This window comes from Leopardus geoffroyi, chromosome A1 (genome assembly GCF_018350155.1).
Source record: "Leopardus geoffroyi isolate Oge1 chromosome A1, O.geoffroyi_Oge1_pat1.0, whole genome shotgun sequence".
Lineage (NCBI taxonomy): Eukaryota > Metazoa > Chordata > Mammalia > Carnivora > Felidae > Leopardus > Leopardus geoffroyi.
In genome coordinates this window covers 195,400,775-195,416,830 of record NC_059326.1, presented here as the reverse complement: position 1 = coordinate 195,416,830, position 16,056 = coordinate 195,400,775, and the positions used below count along the sequence as shown (strand labels likewise).

The following is a 16,056-nucleotide window of genomic DNA, read 5'->3' as shown; positions in this document are numbered from 1 at the left end:
CACTCCCTCCAGAATCCAAATGTAAAATTACCGTGGATTTGGGTGCCCTTGGGAAGTATTTTCTGACCCCATTCCCCTCCCCTCCACTGTGTCTGCCTCAGGCATCAGTGTTAGGACTGGCCCTTGTGGCTCTTAAGAAAGAACTCTCCAAGTACATTCTATTTGTGACAATAGCTTAAATGTGGGGAGGGACAGAGGGATTGTGCCTTTGAATCAGAATTAAAATCATAAGTGAAAGAATATGGATATTCCAGATGCCTGCTAGTCATGAAGTCTTTAGCTGCTGAAGTTATTTTTTCTCTTAGTAGGAGGGAGCCATCGAAGGCTTTTGAGAAGAGGCAGGACCAGAAGAGAACTACATTCTGAGAAGAGTAATCTCATATCAGATCAAAAGGGAGATTTTTCCGTTCAAGACTCCCACTCTGGTGTGGACTGGGCTTGAACACTGGCTCCGTTAGGGTGAGCCAACTGGAACTCCCTGTGGGTAGAGAAGCTTGATTTGTTTCTCAGAAACTTGGATGAACCCTTGAGTCATTTGCTAGTTTGTAGTCAGCCACTGCCGGGTTCTCGTGTAACAGAACAAGTCAAAGAACTGGAACGCCAGCAGGAAAGGAGCCGGTGTCTTGGGCCCTTGATGGGTTGTGTGACCTTGGGAAGGCCACAGAACCTCTTCTGAGCCTCAATTTATCTGTCTGTAAAATGCAGGTAATAATAGCTACTCCTACCTACTTCCCAGGGCTGCAGGGGAGACAGATAATATGAGAGGTGAAAGCACAGGGAGGAAGGACGCAGAGTAACACCTTATTAGGACCCATAATGGCTTGGTAAAGGGCAGCCCAAACCACCAGTGGACCAAGCGGCTTTTAGGAGAGCTGTAAAAGGCCAGGCCTGCCCAAGCCTGAAATTAGAAGGCAAAGAGGACTGAAAAAGGAAGTCCTCACCTACGACATGGATGGAAGGGAGCCGGGACGGGGGTGCCCCTTCTTTATTACTATTCTGATATTATTATTGATGACCAATACTCATGTCTATGTGTAATCCATAAGCTTAAAAAAAAAAAACCTGCATGCGTTATCTCACATGGTTTTGAGGGAAGGGGTGCGGTACTGGATGGAATTCACAGTTAAGAAAGTAGGCTCTGGAGTCAGATAGACCCGGTTTCAAATCCCGGCTCTGCTACTCACCAGCTGTGTGGCCTTGGGCAGTTACATCGCCTCTCTGGTCCCAGTACAAGGGATATGGGATAAGTACCTATCTTGTGGAGTTGTTGAGAAGGCTGAATGAGTCAACATATGGCAGATGCCCAGCTCTGGAATCCACTCAGTATGAGTTAATCATTGTACGGAGATCACCACTCTTCTGACAGTTATTATGACCCTTGTTTTCTAAATGAGAAACTGAGGGCCAGATAATGGGAAAGCTCCGCCCAAGTTCATCCACCTAACAGGTGGTGGACTTTAGTGCCAGACAAGGATTGGAATCCACATTCTAAAAAGAGAGACTCGGAGAGGGCTGATGTAGCTGCAGCTAATTCTCTAGAGCAACACTCTCCAGCGGAACGTTCTACAAGGATGGGAATGTTCTGTATCTGAGATGTCCAGTATGGGAGCCACTAGGCCCGTGTGGCTATCAAGCCTTTGACATGTGGCTGGTACAACTGAGGAACTGAGTTTGTAATTTTATTTAGTTTAAATTTAAATAGCCACATGTGCCCAGGAGCTCCCGTATTGGCCGGCTTAGCTCCAGAGAGCATGGTGCGGGAGCCAGGAACCGAGGGTGCGTGGGGCTCAGAGGAGGAGGCAGGGCCTCCCTATCTGGTAGGCACAGTGGGCACACCCAGGGCCCATGGTACTTTTAGGGACCCATGAAAATGTTTTAATCTCTATTAAATCCAGAAGAAAGCAAGCAAACTTTTAGGCTGAAGAAAATGTTACCATTTCTAAAAACATATTTATCTTTATACAAATATTGCCATAAGATACAATTTCTAATTTAATGCCTAAGACCCTTGAAAGTCGTTAAGGTGACCCAGGGGAGATGGATATTTGAAGGAAACAAAGGGCTTCCAGGCACCTGGGTTTTAAGGAGGAAAAAGGACAGAGTGGGGAAGGATGAGAAAGTGTTTTGTTATTGGGTCTCTTCTGCCCAAGCCACTCATTCAGTGCTTATTTACAGAGGTCCTGCCCTATGAGGGCATTCAAGACAAGACAGAGGAGGTCCTTGGTCTTGTGGGGGTTCTATTCTAGTAGCAGAGAGAAAGAGATGACAGGTTCGGGTGGTCAGGGGAGCCGTCCATGACAAGGTGACATTTGAGCAGGGGGAGGGCCACAAAGCCTTCTTGAAAAGGAGCTTCAGGCAGAAAACACAGGCAGTGCAAAGGCCCCAAGGCAGGAGCAAGGTGGTCATGCAGGCTGACTAGAGGGCACAAGCCCTCTCTAGAGTTATCACCCCACCCCCGCCACCCCCAGCCTCCCGGACACGGAGGCTGTTTCAGCCACAGTTCATCACCAAGGTCAGCTTCCTAATGGGAGAGAAACCCATTCGTGCCCACATCTTCATCTAAACAGTGAGGACAAGGGAGTCCAGGAGGGCCCTGCTTCACCCCTCGGTGCTGTTCCCTGCTGGCTGCAGGCATTCTAGCTTGCAGACCCCGACACTCGGTGAGGCCCAGAGGGCGCAAGAGGCCTCTTCGTCTTGGAGTTGCCTACAAGGATCTGTAGGCTTTCCATGTGGGGCTGAAATCTCCTTAAGCCCGAGCGTCCCCAGGATCAGTGGGCTTGGGGGTAGAGAAAGGAGGGAAGGTGCCCTGCCCCACTTCTTGCGGGGCCCTCTAGCCAGAGTGGTTTGTAAGGTGAAAACCCGCTCCAGTTCAGTAGGGCATGGAATGATATTTATCAATTAGAAGCTTGGGAGACAAGCAGGGGAACAGAGCATCCCCTCTGGGTTCTACATCTGTGCCTTGGGACAGATCAGGACACAAGTGTGAACTCAGCCTTGTGGGAAGGCCACTGGGAACCTTTGATTCTTCCTCCTGGGCGGGAAGGTACTAGGAGGCCCCTGTATGGGAGAAGCAGGGGAGAAGGGCTGTCCTGAAGGTCTGGGTTCAGGGTGGCTCTCTGGGAGCGAGGAAGGTTGTATTCTGAAGTCAGGAGATACTCTCCTAGAGGACTGAAAAACTTCTTTCAGAGAGTAGAACAAATTGCAGAGACCAGAATATCCCTGCTACGTAGCCTTGTCTAGCGGGTGCTTCCTGCCACTCTGATCCAAAGGGATCCTTTGCAAAAGGGTGAGTTTTCGGACATAGAGACACCAAGTTCCAAATTGGGTGACCTTTGGAGAACTAACTTAACCTCTGTGACTCTGTTTTTCCTCATCTTCAAAAGACAGATACTAAGTGAACCTACCTCAGATGGTTGTTCTGAAGGTTTGACTAACTACATCGTTCCTATTAAACGTTTAACACAGTGCATGGCACCCGGCAACCACTAAATAAATGCTAGCTGTCGTTATTTTATGTTTTGTATTTAAAAAACATTTTCTTTAATGTTTATTCATTTTTGAGAGACAGGGCACGAGCAGGGGAGGGGCAGAGAGAGAGGGAGACACAGAATCTGAAGCAGGCTCCGGGCTCTGAGCTGTCGGCACAGAACCTGACCCGGGGCTTGAACCCACGAACTGTGAGATCATGACCTGGGCCAAAGTCAGACACTTAACCGACTGGGCCACCCAGGGACCCCTAGCTGTTGTTATTTTAAAACCATCATTATTGGGGCGCCTGGGTGGCGCAGTCGGTTAAGCGTCCGACTTCAGCCAGGTCACGATCTCGCGGTCCGGGAGTTCGAGCCCCGCGTCAGGCTCTGGGCTGATGGCTCAGAGCCTGGAGCCTGTTTCCGATTCTGTGTCTCCCTCTCTCTCTGCCCCTCCCCCGTTCATGCTCTGTCTCTCTCTGTCCCAAAAATAAATAAACGTTGAAAAAAAAATTAAAAAAAAACAAAACAAACCATCATTATTATTATGTGAAATGGATTAAAGAGAGCTGGCGCTGTGATATCTGTGAGTGGGGGGTATAGGGCCCCGTCTCCCATTTGTTGCCGCCTCTACCTTCTCAGGCATGTCTGTGAAATTCCCAAGCCGCCTCAGGGCACCGCCTGAAACCTATGAGGAGTCTCATCTATTTATAAAGATGGGACAACTGTGACCAGAACGGGGAACGCATTGTATTAAATCACGTGTGACGGTGGTTTTGCACCTGGAACTAGAACCCAGCGTCCCTGCCCAAGTTGCTCCCCTCAACCCAGCTTTCCTCCCAGCTTGGAGGCTCCTTGGGAACCCACAAAGTCACCGTCCTCCTACTCACCAGCCAGGAGGAGGCCACAGGGGGAAGGAGCCAGGCCTTGGGGTCAGACCCGGCCTCAATCCTGCCTCGGCTTGCATCGAGGGGCGTGGCTTTGTCCGTCTGAGCCTCAGTTTCCCCACTTGTGACATGGAGATATAGCAGTGCTAACCTCATGGAGGATTTAATGGGCTTCCCCATGGAAAACATATAGCACAGTGCCAGGCACCCAGAAAATAGCTAATGTGATTACTATTACTAATTATTACCATTGTAAAAGTACAGTAATGATTTTACCATTACATTAGGTGTTCAAAAAGCTACGTGCGGAACGAAGGAGTTATTCTCTGTATGTGTACTGATCCCTGCCTGTGTCTCAGGAGCTCCTTGCCAAAGCACACTTCACACGGAAACACACACACACACACACACACACCCTTGTGGGTTTTTGTGACATCCCTTCTCTCCTCACAATGGTCCGTCGCAAAGCTCCAACAGCAGCTTAAACAGCGTCAAAATAGTAAGAATTAACTTCTATTCCTGTCACCTTTTTTCCCCCGTAACAGGTGCAGAGAGCTAACAGATGCGATGTCATTCAGAGGCTGAGGGGGGCAGTAGGGTGGGTGTGAGATGGCAGTGAAGACAGGAAGTAGAGAATGCGGTGGACACACCACAACAACGTGAACTTCGACCTTTTTTGTTCTGCCGCTGACATGCGGGGGTGGCTTCTCTGGGCCCCATCCTATGTGATCTGGGTAGGGAGGCCATGCGGCATTGCCCCCCTCTCTGTCCAGGACACAACGAGCTACCTTCCCAGGAAATAGCAGGCCCTGTAGCCGCCGGCGACGTGAGTCCCGTTCCCCTTAGCTGGTTCTGAGATGCTGCTGGGATAGAAGCTTCTCGTGGTGCCTTGTGCGTGTTACTGTCAGCCACCTGTGGCCGCTCCCAGCCAGGTCTACCTCTAACTCAGGACCCCAGGGGTGGGGAGGCTGTTGTCAGGGCCACATAACCTGGCGGTCACGGGCTCAGGCTCTGGCCTAAGGCAGCCCGCTTTTGAGTCCTGCCTGGGCCCATTGCTGGCTGTGTGACCTAGAGTAAACTACTGAACCTGACTGAGTTTCAGTGTCTTCACGTAGAAATTGGAGAAGGTGATCACCAGGCTGTAGAGGAGGCTCAGTTAAGAAGAAGGACCTTTGGTGCCTGAGACAACCCACAGGGCACCCCGCTCATGGGCCCTCACCTGCAGACCCTGTGGGGAAGATGAGTCCCCGCTCCTCGGTGTCAAGAGTCTTTGGTAACCTGTCAGAGGGCCAAGCATGGGTCCCAGTGGAGCCCCTGAGAAAATGCCCTCATTTATGGGACCTCCACTCGTCCATCTGGGAATGGGGACTGGTCCCTGCTCTCCTGCCTTAGCAGCTAACCCTCCACTGAGCCACTGTCAAACGATCCCCCTTGGGTGATGACGTGTGGGGCGTAGGAAATGTTTACAGAGGCACAGACATCGGTCCCAGCTGATGTTTACTGAACATTTACTCTGTGGTGAGGCCCTGCCCTAAGCACTTGGCATGCGTTATCACTTTTAAACTCGCTCACAGTAGCCCTAGAATTATCCTCATTTTGTACACGAGGTAAATGAGACTCAGAGAGGTTACTCAATTCACACAGCGAGACTGTGGCCGAGGCAGGATTAAAACTCAGATCACCTGTGTGTCTAACAGTTTCCTGGCCTGCCTCCCCATTCCCCGGGTGGGGGGTTGGAAATACCACTTGCGATTGGAAATAGCACTTGCGAGAAGGGAGGGATCATATAACCACGGATCCTCTCAGCCTAGCCAACACAGATTCTCGGCAAAGGCTCTGTCTCCAGCCTTCTCTCTCCATCCCATTCCCTCGGGCCTGTCCTCGCCTAGCCATGCTGTCTGTTCAGCCCAGTCCAAATCCCGCTGAGCAGAACTGCCTAGAACAAAGCCGGCAGGCGGGCAGGCCTCAGCAGGCAGGGAGCGGCACTCTAGCAGTGGGACACGACAGGCAGTTCCGCTGTCCGAGGCCCCCCCCCCACCCCCGCCCCTGTCAGTACAGTGGAGCTGGCTGAACCTGACTGTGGTGGGGGGGGGGGGGGTAGGGGCACCAAAGGGTTAGGGATATGTGTGAGCATCAAGGTGCATGCTGAGATGCTAAGCAGCCTCTGCTGGCAGGCTCCTGGCCAAGCTTTGGAGTTCCCCACTCCAGCCCCCTGGGCTCCGTCCACACCGATTCCACTTTCCCCTCTTCCCTGTGACTCGCGCTCCACTCAGCCATGGCAGACACGGAACAGAGTCACCGGGCCCACTGTCTTCTCACAGGACAGGACTGGCCATTGAATTGAACCAGTGGTTCCCACCATTGGAAATTCCCTAAGGGGGTGGAGGTGGGGGTTACGTATTCCCAGCCCCACCCCAGATCTACTAAACAAAATCATTAGGGGTGGGGCCCAGGAATAGATGTTTAACGAGTTCCCGGGGTGATTTTGGTGAGACTGGTGTTTGAGATCTGCTGAACAAGGTCACCTCTTCTTTTAGGATCTTATGTTTTACCACGCCTCCTTTCAAAGTGGATATAGCCCATAGGTGGCCCTCTCCTAGGCCCCAGTGGAGAGGGGTGGGGAAGAGAGGAAAAGACCACAAGCTCATAAGAAGTGCTTCGCAAATGCCAGTGTGTGAAAAATCACAGCCACATCTCAAGGAGTCTGATTTAGTAGGGCTGAGGTGGGCTGGGGGTACACGCTTTCCCCTGTAGGTGGTCTGCTGACCACACTGGAGGGAAGACTGGCCCTCAGGCAAAGCAGACACAAAGCCATCTCTAGAGTCAAATACAAGAGCAGACCGGGAAGGGAAAGCAACAGGTCTGATTCCCGCGTCTGACTTTCACCTGAGAGCCTCTGAATCTGCAAACCCGTCTGTGCCCCCAGCACCTCAGACCCTGGAGGCAAATATTTATTATCCTGTGGTCAGGTCTATCCATCTCTTGAGTAGAGACTCTATCCCTCAACCCCATGAACCATGTTCTACTTGCAGTAAATTGAGCTAAGCTTCAAAATAAAAGGGTTTGAGGGGCCCCCGGGTGGCTCAGTCGGTTAAGCCACCGACTTCGGCTCAGGTCATGATCTCACGGTTCGTGGGTTCGAGTCCCGTATCGGGCTCTGTGCTGACATCTCAGAGCCTAGAGCCTGCTTCGGATTCTGTGTCTCTCTCTCTCTCTCTCTGCCCCCCCCCCATTTGTGCTCTGTCTCTCTCTCTCAAAAATAAATAAACATTAAAAAAACTAAAAAATAAATAACAGGGTTCGATCCACATACATATACCTCATGACCCAGCAATCCTCTTAGGGGACACAACGGAAGTATATTCACCAAAAGACTCAGGCAGATTGCTCCGAGAAGCACCATTATAATAGCCCTACATTAGAAATAACCTGAATATCCATCAAGAGCAGAATGGATAAGTAAACTATAGAATGGTCATATAAGGGAATACTATGTATCAGGGGAAATGAAGTATTGTTCTGGGCAACAATACAGATGAATCCCACTCACATACTGTGGACCGAAAGCAGCCATATGCAAAAGAGTCCATACTGTACTTTTCCAACTATATAACGTTTAAAAACAGGCAAACTTATCTGTGGATTAGAGTAAGATAAAGTTCCCCTGTGAGGGGGTTAGTGACTGGGAGGGGCACAAAAGAGGTTTCTGGAATGGTGGTAATGTTCTGTTTCTTCATCTGGGAACCGGTTAGTTTCTGGAAAATTCATTGGGCCGTACGCTTAGGATTTGTGCATTTCTCGTATGCCTATGACACTTCATTAAACAGTGTTCTAAAAATGCCAGTAAAGGGCTTCAAAGAGCTTTTAATAAAAGGGAAGACATTGAAATAATAAAAGCATTCTGGCTATGGCACATTGCACGGGATTTCATCGCTATGGGATCTTGGGTTCTTCCTGCCCCAGAAGCCAGGAAGGAGACAGTTGTCAGAAACCAAGAAGCACGGGAGCTGTGCCAGGGCATACCAGGACTGTGGAACACCAAGGTCTCAGCAGCTCCCTCTCCCACCCCCACCTGGCCCGCCCTCCGCTAACCGCAAGGGCAAGGCAAGACCGCTTTCCACTGGGTTCCCAGGCTCAGCTGAGTCCCCATTCATTGGAGTTTACTTCACTCAGCATTTTTCTGTCCTCAGCGCAGTTTTCCGGTCCCTTCTCTTGTTTGATCCCCTCAAAGACCCTATGAGGGAAGTCGAGACCCAGAGAGGGGGAGTCAAAAGATTTGGCCAAGGTCATACTGCCAGCAAGTGGCCCAGTCAGGACGCAAACACAAGGCTTCAGATACCAAATCCAATATTCCTTTGGCTACACCACAGAGGGGCTCTTCCCAGTAATAGCCCTGCTGCCTATGTCTTCACTTAGTGAACATGTGCCTGTCAGAGCCCGTCAACAACCCAACAGTAGAAGTCCTATCATTGCGTTTCCATCTGATAAGTGAAAAACCTGAGGGTCAGAAGGTCCGAGAGCCTTGTCCAAGGTCAATGGCCAGTAAGATGGAATATGGATTGGAAAAATAGCCTCTCCAAGTTGAGTCCGAGCTCTGAAACACTAGTTTAGTGGTTCCCAAAGCCAGCTGGACCTCACCGAGAGCTTGTAAAAACACAGATTCCCTGGTCCCACACCAGATCCCACATTCTGGTGCTGTAGACTCAGGATGGGGCTGCAGAATCTGTGTTTTTAAAAGCAGGCCTAGGCATTTTGGGAGCTCAGCCCTAAACTAGGCTGCGACTGAAGTATAACAGTAAAAACAAAACAACTTAAAGGTAAAGTTTAATCGACAACTTCCAAATGAACTCACCGAGCCTCTCTAATAATTAGGGTTCGCCTAATGATGATACACACTCCACAAGAAGGTATTTGACAACAGCCCAGCTGGCTGGATAATCACTACGTTTGTGTGTGTGAGGGGGTGGGTGTAGGGACTGGTGAGGAGCATCAGGAGGGCTCTGGGGGACGGCGGGGGTGGGGTGCACTGGTCGTGTCTGCTTTTGCTCTGGTTGCTGGTTATCACTGCTGTGAGCACTTTGTAAAATTTGTCAAGTTGTAACTTACAATGGTTGATGCACCTTGCTCTTGAATGTTTACAAAAAGAAAAAAAAAAAAAGAGTACAGAGACACTGTGTAGGGAATCTTCACAGAGTAGAGACTTATGCTAGGGATCTAATAGGGTTCTTCTAATTATATGCTTCCAAGAGTTTGAGATTCTAGGATTTGAATTTTCCAAAATGCTATGATGCTGCTGAATCGATTCTCCAGACTTCAGGAGACCTCAAATCTGTAATAGTAGCTAATGTTTAGTGAGCTTTTCATATGTCCTGGCTACTATGCTAAGAAGAGGCAGCAGCCCTACGAGGTAGATGGCATTATACACCCCTGCACCCTCCAAGAGGTGACGTTACGTGCCCAAGATCAGAGGCATAGACAGCGGTACAGGCTGAACTGGAGCGAGAGCACCCTGGCTCCAGAGCTCATGCACCCAACCATGGTGCAGTGCTGATACCAAGCTCTGCCTCTTCCCCAGGCTAAGCTCCTGGGCATCTAAAACGATGCATTTTGTGCCACGTAGTCTTGCGTTTGCTGAGAGGACCCAGAGAGAGAAGGGTGCCGCAGGTACAGACAGCAGCTCTGACCTGGGACACGTGAGCACACGCACACGAACGTTGCCCCACTGCTGGCATGCACAGTCCTGCTCAGCTTGCACCCAGACCAACTGCTGTGGGCGCCGGATCTGGCAAATGGAGAGTTCTCCATTGTGGGCTCCCAATTTTCCCAGCCAGGGGACGGACAGGTGCCTCACAGGGGCCACTCCAGTCTCTGGGATGGAACAGGACTCAGGAGTGGGAGAAGGGGAGGGATTTCTCTCTTCCCCAGGCTCTAAACTGGAACAGGTTTAAGGCATCACCTCTTCCAGAAGGAGATGAGTTTTAGGAGATGCTTTGTTAATCAGCGGGAATATCAGGCATGTGCTTGCCCGAGGGGGAGACAACAAAATACTCCAATCCCCTTCCTCAAATTCCTGCTTTTCCCCACAGCCAAGGCACCCTTCAACTTAACCTCCCTCAACACAGTCCTCCAATATTTACAAAATAAAAGCCATGCTGCTCTGATGATTTTCTGAAGTCCTTCTGTTTTAAACAAACATACGAAAATATTTTCAGACGCAATTATATATCTGGGATCTGCTTCAAAATAATCTGATGGGGGAAGAGTTGGTGGAGGAAACACAATTCTTGAAGCTGGGCGATGTTTTTTTTTTTTTTTTTAATTTTTTAAAATGTTTATTTTTGAGAGAGAGAGAGATTGAGAGAGAGAGAGAGAGAGAGAGAGAGAGAACAAGTGGGGGAGGGGCAGAGACAGAGGGAGACACAGAATCCAAAGCAGGCTCCAGGCTTTGAGCTGTCAGCGCAGAGCCTGATGTGGGGCTCGAACTCACGGACTGTGAGATCATGACCTGAGCCGGAGTCAGACGCCCAACCTCCTGAGCCACCCAGGAGCCCCAGTTTTTTTTTAATCTTCTTTTGTATGTTTCTAATTCCTCATTTAAAAAAAAAATCATGTATAGGGGCACCTGGGTGGCTCAGTCAGTTAAGCGGCTGATTTCGGCTCAGGTCATGATCTCGCAGTCCGTGGGTTTGAGTCCCACATTGGGCTCTGTGCTGACAGCTCAGAGCCCGGAGCCTGCTTCGGCTTCTGTCTCCCTCTCTCTCTGCCCCTCCCCCACTCACTCTCTGTCTCAAAAATAAACGTTGAAAAAAATGTTTTAAAAATCATGTATAAACTACATTGAAAAAAAAAGCCATACTCCTTGGCCTGTCACATAAGGCCTTTGATGACCTGGCCCCATCCTACCTCTCACTGCAGGTCTCCAAATGTTCTCCACCCAGCTGACGGTTTCCTGGTTTCCTGCACACCCCGGCCGCACCTTGACACATGCTTTCTCTTTCTGAATTGCCTTTCCTACTTTTGGTTCCTTATTTAAGCCTCATTCAGACTGATGTGCAGTGCCACATCCTCCAAGAAGACTTCCTTCATTGGCTCTGTAACTAGGCTGACTATCGCTCCTCTGGGCCCTCATTCCAGTCTGAGTTTGCCTCTATTTTGCTACCCACCTCAAGGTATTAAACCGTCCATTTATGGGCCTGCTGCCACCAACGGTGAATCTCTGGGGACCTAGCACATCGTAAGTGCCCATTAAGTGTACTGAACTAAGTGGGGAGGGAAAAGGAGCCGTGTGACTGAAAGGAAGTGGCTTAGCTTTCCTGAGTGTCTCTTGTCTCCACACCCAGAACACGACACTAGCAACAAGGGAAGCGCAGCAGACTAGAGGGTGCACGTGACAACCTGGCGACAGGCGCGTGGAGGGGTCGGTCAACGAGAGCTCTCTTCTCCATGCTTAAACCCCATGCTCAGAAATGACTCCCCGTTGGGGCGCCTGGGCGGCTCAGTCAGTTGAGCCTCCGACTTCGGTTCAGGTCATGAGTTCGAGCCCCTCATCGGGTTCTCTGCTGTCAGCGTGGAGCCCACTTTGTATCCTCTGTCTCCCCCTCTCTCTCTGCCCCTCCCCGCCTCAAAAATAAAACATTGGAGGGGCGCCTGGGTGGCTCAGTCGGTTGAGCGTCCGACTTCAGCTCAGGTCACGATCTCGCGGTCCGCGAGTTCGAGCCCCGCGTCGGGCTCTGGGCTGATGGCTCGGAGCCTGGAGCCTGCTTCCGATTCTGTGTCTCCCTCTCTCTGCCCCTCCCCCGTTCATGCTGTGTCTCTCTCTGTCTCAAAAAAAAAAAAAAAAAAAAAAAAAAGTTAAAAAAAAAATAAATAAAACATAAAGAAAGAAAGAAAGAAAGAAAGAACGAAAGGGATCCGTTTCTGCTGCCCAATGACCCAGGACACCATTACAGACTGGTGACTTTAGGTGAATATTCAGAATCAATGGTTCCCTCTGTAAAATGGGACCACTGATTCTTGGAGACTTCAGGGAAGTCCTCAGGACCCTTCTAGTTGTACAGTCACAGGCACCTGCCAGCTCGTTGGCGATAGTGACAGAGCGGTGTGCGGGCAGGAACGTGCGCATGTGCGTGTGGGGGTGTGTGTGCTGGTGGGTGACGGGAAAGAGGTCTGACTGATGAGGTTTATGTCCCCTGTCCCCTGAAAGGCAACTCGCAGTCTAGCGGTCAACCTGGTTGTTGATCCCAAATTGCCTTCTGGGGACGTGGGGATGATTCACCGGCCTCCTAGACTGACGACCCGTATGGGAAGCAATACCTTCTGAACCGGACTCGGCAGAGAGGCAGAGGAGAGTGAAAAGGCCTGTGTCGTAGTCCTGCCTTCCCCGCTCGCTTGCTGTGTGACGTCAGCCAAGTTCTCAGCCTTCTCTGGTGAGGCTGCAGGGGCTCCATCTGTCTGATTCGATCCTCTCTAGGGATCTTTCCGCTCCTTACTCTTAGTTATCTGTGGCTGGGTCCGGCTAATCCTCCGTCCCTCTAAGTGACCGTTCTCCTCTATGAATTAGAAATGAAGATTCATTAGCTCTCTCAGCAGATATGTGGTGAGCTTCTCGGATTGGCCAGGCACCGTGCTAGACGCGGATGCCAGAGCAGTGAGCAACCCTTAGTAGGAGCCAGGAGCAGGAGACAGAAACACAAATAACTAATAACCGCAACAGTGACTTGTCTTACGAAGGAATACTTCAGGGTCCTGTGAGGTGGCGTCTGCCCAAGGGAAGCACAGGGAGCTAATTGATGACCACGAACGTAACTAATAAGGCCCTGTGCACTACATGCGTGACCTCATTCAAATGTCACCTCAATCACTGAGAAAAGGACTATCATTTGCCCTATTTTTCAAATAAGGAGACTGAGGTTTAGAGGAGCTGAGGCCCCAGGTCACACAACTAAAAATACCCAGGATTTGGACCCAGGCTTTTCTTTGTAAGCCTGTCTAGAGACCCCCATTATCAACACAAGCATTAGGACCATTAGCCATAGAAACAGTAGCATTGAGATTGTGGGCCAGCTCAGCAGGTGCTGGGGACCCAGGAAGCATGGGAAACTTCCAGAGGCTCTGTCCTATCCAATTTGGAAGAAGCCCAAAGGGCAGGGCCCATCCAGGGGGTACAAAGGTCCCTAATTGTGCCAACACCATTGCCTGGTTTTCTTTTTTTTTTTTTTAATTTTTTAATGTTTATTTATTTCTGAGACAGAGACAAAGCATGAGTGGGGGAGGAGCAGAGACAGAGAGAGGGAGACACAGAATGTGAAGCAGGCTCCAGGCTCTAAGCTGTCAGCACAGACCCCCATGTGGGGCTTGAACTCACAGACCGCGAGAGATCATGAACTGAGCCGAAGTCGGCCGCGCATCCGACCGAGCCACCCAGGTGCCCCTGCCCGGTTTCCTTTAAGACTCGGCCCTTGCCCCGCATTCTCTCCTACCTACCTGGCCCCACCTGGCCACCAGCAATGCCAGCACCACAGCCTATCATGGGGCAGCTGGAAGGAGAACTTGTAGACCGGGGTGAGTTCATTTGTACCCAGAGAAGAAGGTGCAGGGAGCAGAGTACAGCGGCCCAACTCCCAGAGGACCGGTGTAGAAGGAGCCCGCCAACCCCTCCCCAGAGAAAGTATAGCCACAGCTGACATGTAGGGGTTGGAGAATGTCCGTGTCCTTCTGGGTCTGGTCCCCTGAGTCCTTAAGGAGACCACCAAGCGTCATAGAATCAGAGGGGGGTTCCAGGGAGAACTTGACTCTCTCTAGCTCCTCTTCCATTTTACAGATGAGGAAACTGAAGCCTGGGGAGCCCCTGGCAGAGGGGGGTGTCACTGTTGCACTCTATCAGGCTAGCCAGCGTCATGCACATAGCATGTCCCTGCCACAGTGTAACCCGTGCTCCGTGGAGAGCCCTGGGGGAAACCTGAGCTTGCCCCCGCTTCCCCACCTGCAAAATAGCCAGTCCTTCCTGCTCTGCATGACCAACACGCTTCCTGGGGTGAATCAGTTAAGAATGGGTCATACACTAATCTAGCCACCTTTATTTTATATGGAGGGAAATGGGCCCAGAGAGGTATGGAACTGCCTCAGGCCACACAGCCTGCTGAGTTACAGAAATTCGAATAGTGAAATTCTCTTTCCATCTTCCCTGCTTCAAAAACCCACAATTTTCAAATGACCATGCACACTCAGCCCAGTCCCTGAACGCAGGAAGCACCTAGCAAACATCAACAGTAACAATGACTGAGAGTAGTGTTCCGCGTGCAGGGCACTGTTATTCTGCCCAGGCTCAGCTCCCCATCTGTAAAAGGAGCCCTGTGCCTGCTTCTCGACCTCCCTCCTGTCTCCTGAGCCCAGGCGGCCAGCTCCAGAGCGTGGCTGGCGACAGAGGCAGCCCTCCTGAGCCCTTGGCAAACCCCAGAATACTCTGCTGTTCCCCGCATCTGGGCATACAGCACACCCTCTCTCCTGTGGAGGGCTGAACCCTGGCCTGGCATCTCTGTTCAGCGTTCCACTCCAGCTGTCCTGCCTCCAAAGATAGGCATCGGATTCCTGCTTCCCCCAAGACAGGGGAACAGAGCTGCCCCCACTCACCCCACCCCACCCCCGTGCTGCCTCTGGTGCCTCTTAGACCCACAGCCTTTCGCAGCCCCTGGAGATGGTGAGCGCCCTCATTTTACAGCCAGGAGAGCTGAGGTCTAGTCAGAGTGCCTCAAGAGTCACACAAAGGCCAGGGCTGGCCAGGTTATCTGACTGTCCCTTAGATCCCCCCTCCCTCCTCCACACCAGGTGGCTTTGTCCATAATAGGACCCCTTGCCTCCCTGGACACACACAAGAAGCCAGCACCTCTTGGCCCCCTGACCCCAGCACTTCCCCCTAAAACCACAGAGGAAAATGTCCCCACATGCCCCCTGAAGGCTCATCCCCTGAAAGCCCAAGCACAGACTTCCCATTCTTCCCAAGGACATGAGTCCAACTTTCTAAGCCTGCAAATGTGACCTTGCTCCTCCATGAGATCAAAGTCCTAGGCTTGCCCGTTCCCCGGCCCCAATCCCCAGCCCCAAGGCTCGGGCTGGCTACATCTCTGGCTTGGATTCATTCAGTGTACCTAGGTGCCCCTGTCCTACCCCCACCCTGCCTGCCCCAGCCATCTCCTGGTCCCATCTCACCTTCAAAGAGCCCCCAACCGTGCCCCCCGCCCCCTGCTCTGGGACAGGGCACAAGAATGCATTCGCTTCGCAACCCCCTCCCCCAGCCTCCCACCCTCCAGCAGGCCTTACCTATGCCCTTCAGGCAGGGGAGGGTGCCCGGGCTGGGCTGCTGGGCTGGAGCCCTTTCCCCAAGCACCAAGCTGACAGGCTTCGGAGGGAGGTGCAGAGACTCCGAGCAGGAAAGCCCGCACGCACTCCCAAAGAGGCTGCTGAGAAAGTTGGAGTAGGTGTGTCCCAGCCCAGGAGGAGGAGGAGGAAAAAGGAGGTGGGAGAATTGAGGCGGATCATCCCCTCCTGCCAGCTCCCTGTCTCACGGAGAGGGAGGGAGGAAGCCAACTGGTTTGTGGCCCAGAACGCACAGTGGGGAATCGAGTCATGGAAAATGAGGGCTGGAAAGTTGCTGAGAAATCAGGCCCATTTCCACCTCCCTCCTCGGGCTTCCAGAAGGATAAACT

At 51.4% G+C, this 16,056-nt stretch overlaps 1 protein-coding gene across 1 annotated transcript in view; it reads right to left on the bottom strand.

The window, feature by feature from the left end:
* FAT2 (FAT atypical cadherin 2) overlaps positions 1-15,841 on the bottom strand; it is an 82,870-nt gene extending 67,029 nt beyond the window's left edge. Inside the window, exon 1 of the mRNA XM_045436789.1 lies at positions 15,671-15,841. The gene's annotated coding sequence lies outside the window, so the exon portion shown is untranslated. The remainder of the gene's footprint in view (positions 1-15,670) is intronic.
* Positions 15,842-16,056: the final 215 nt, after the last annotated feature.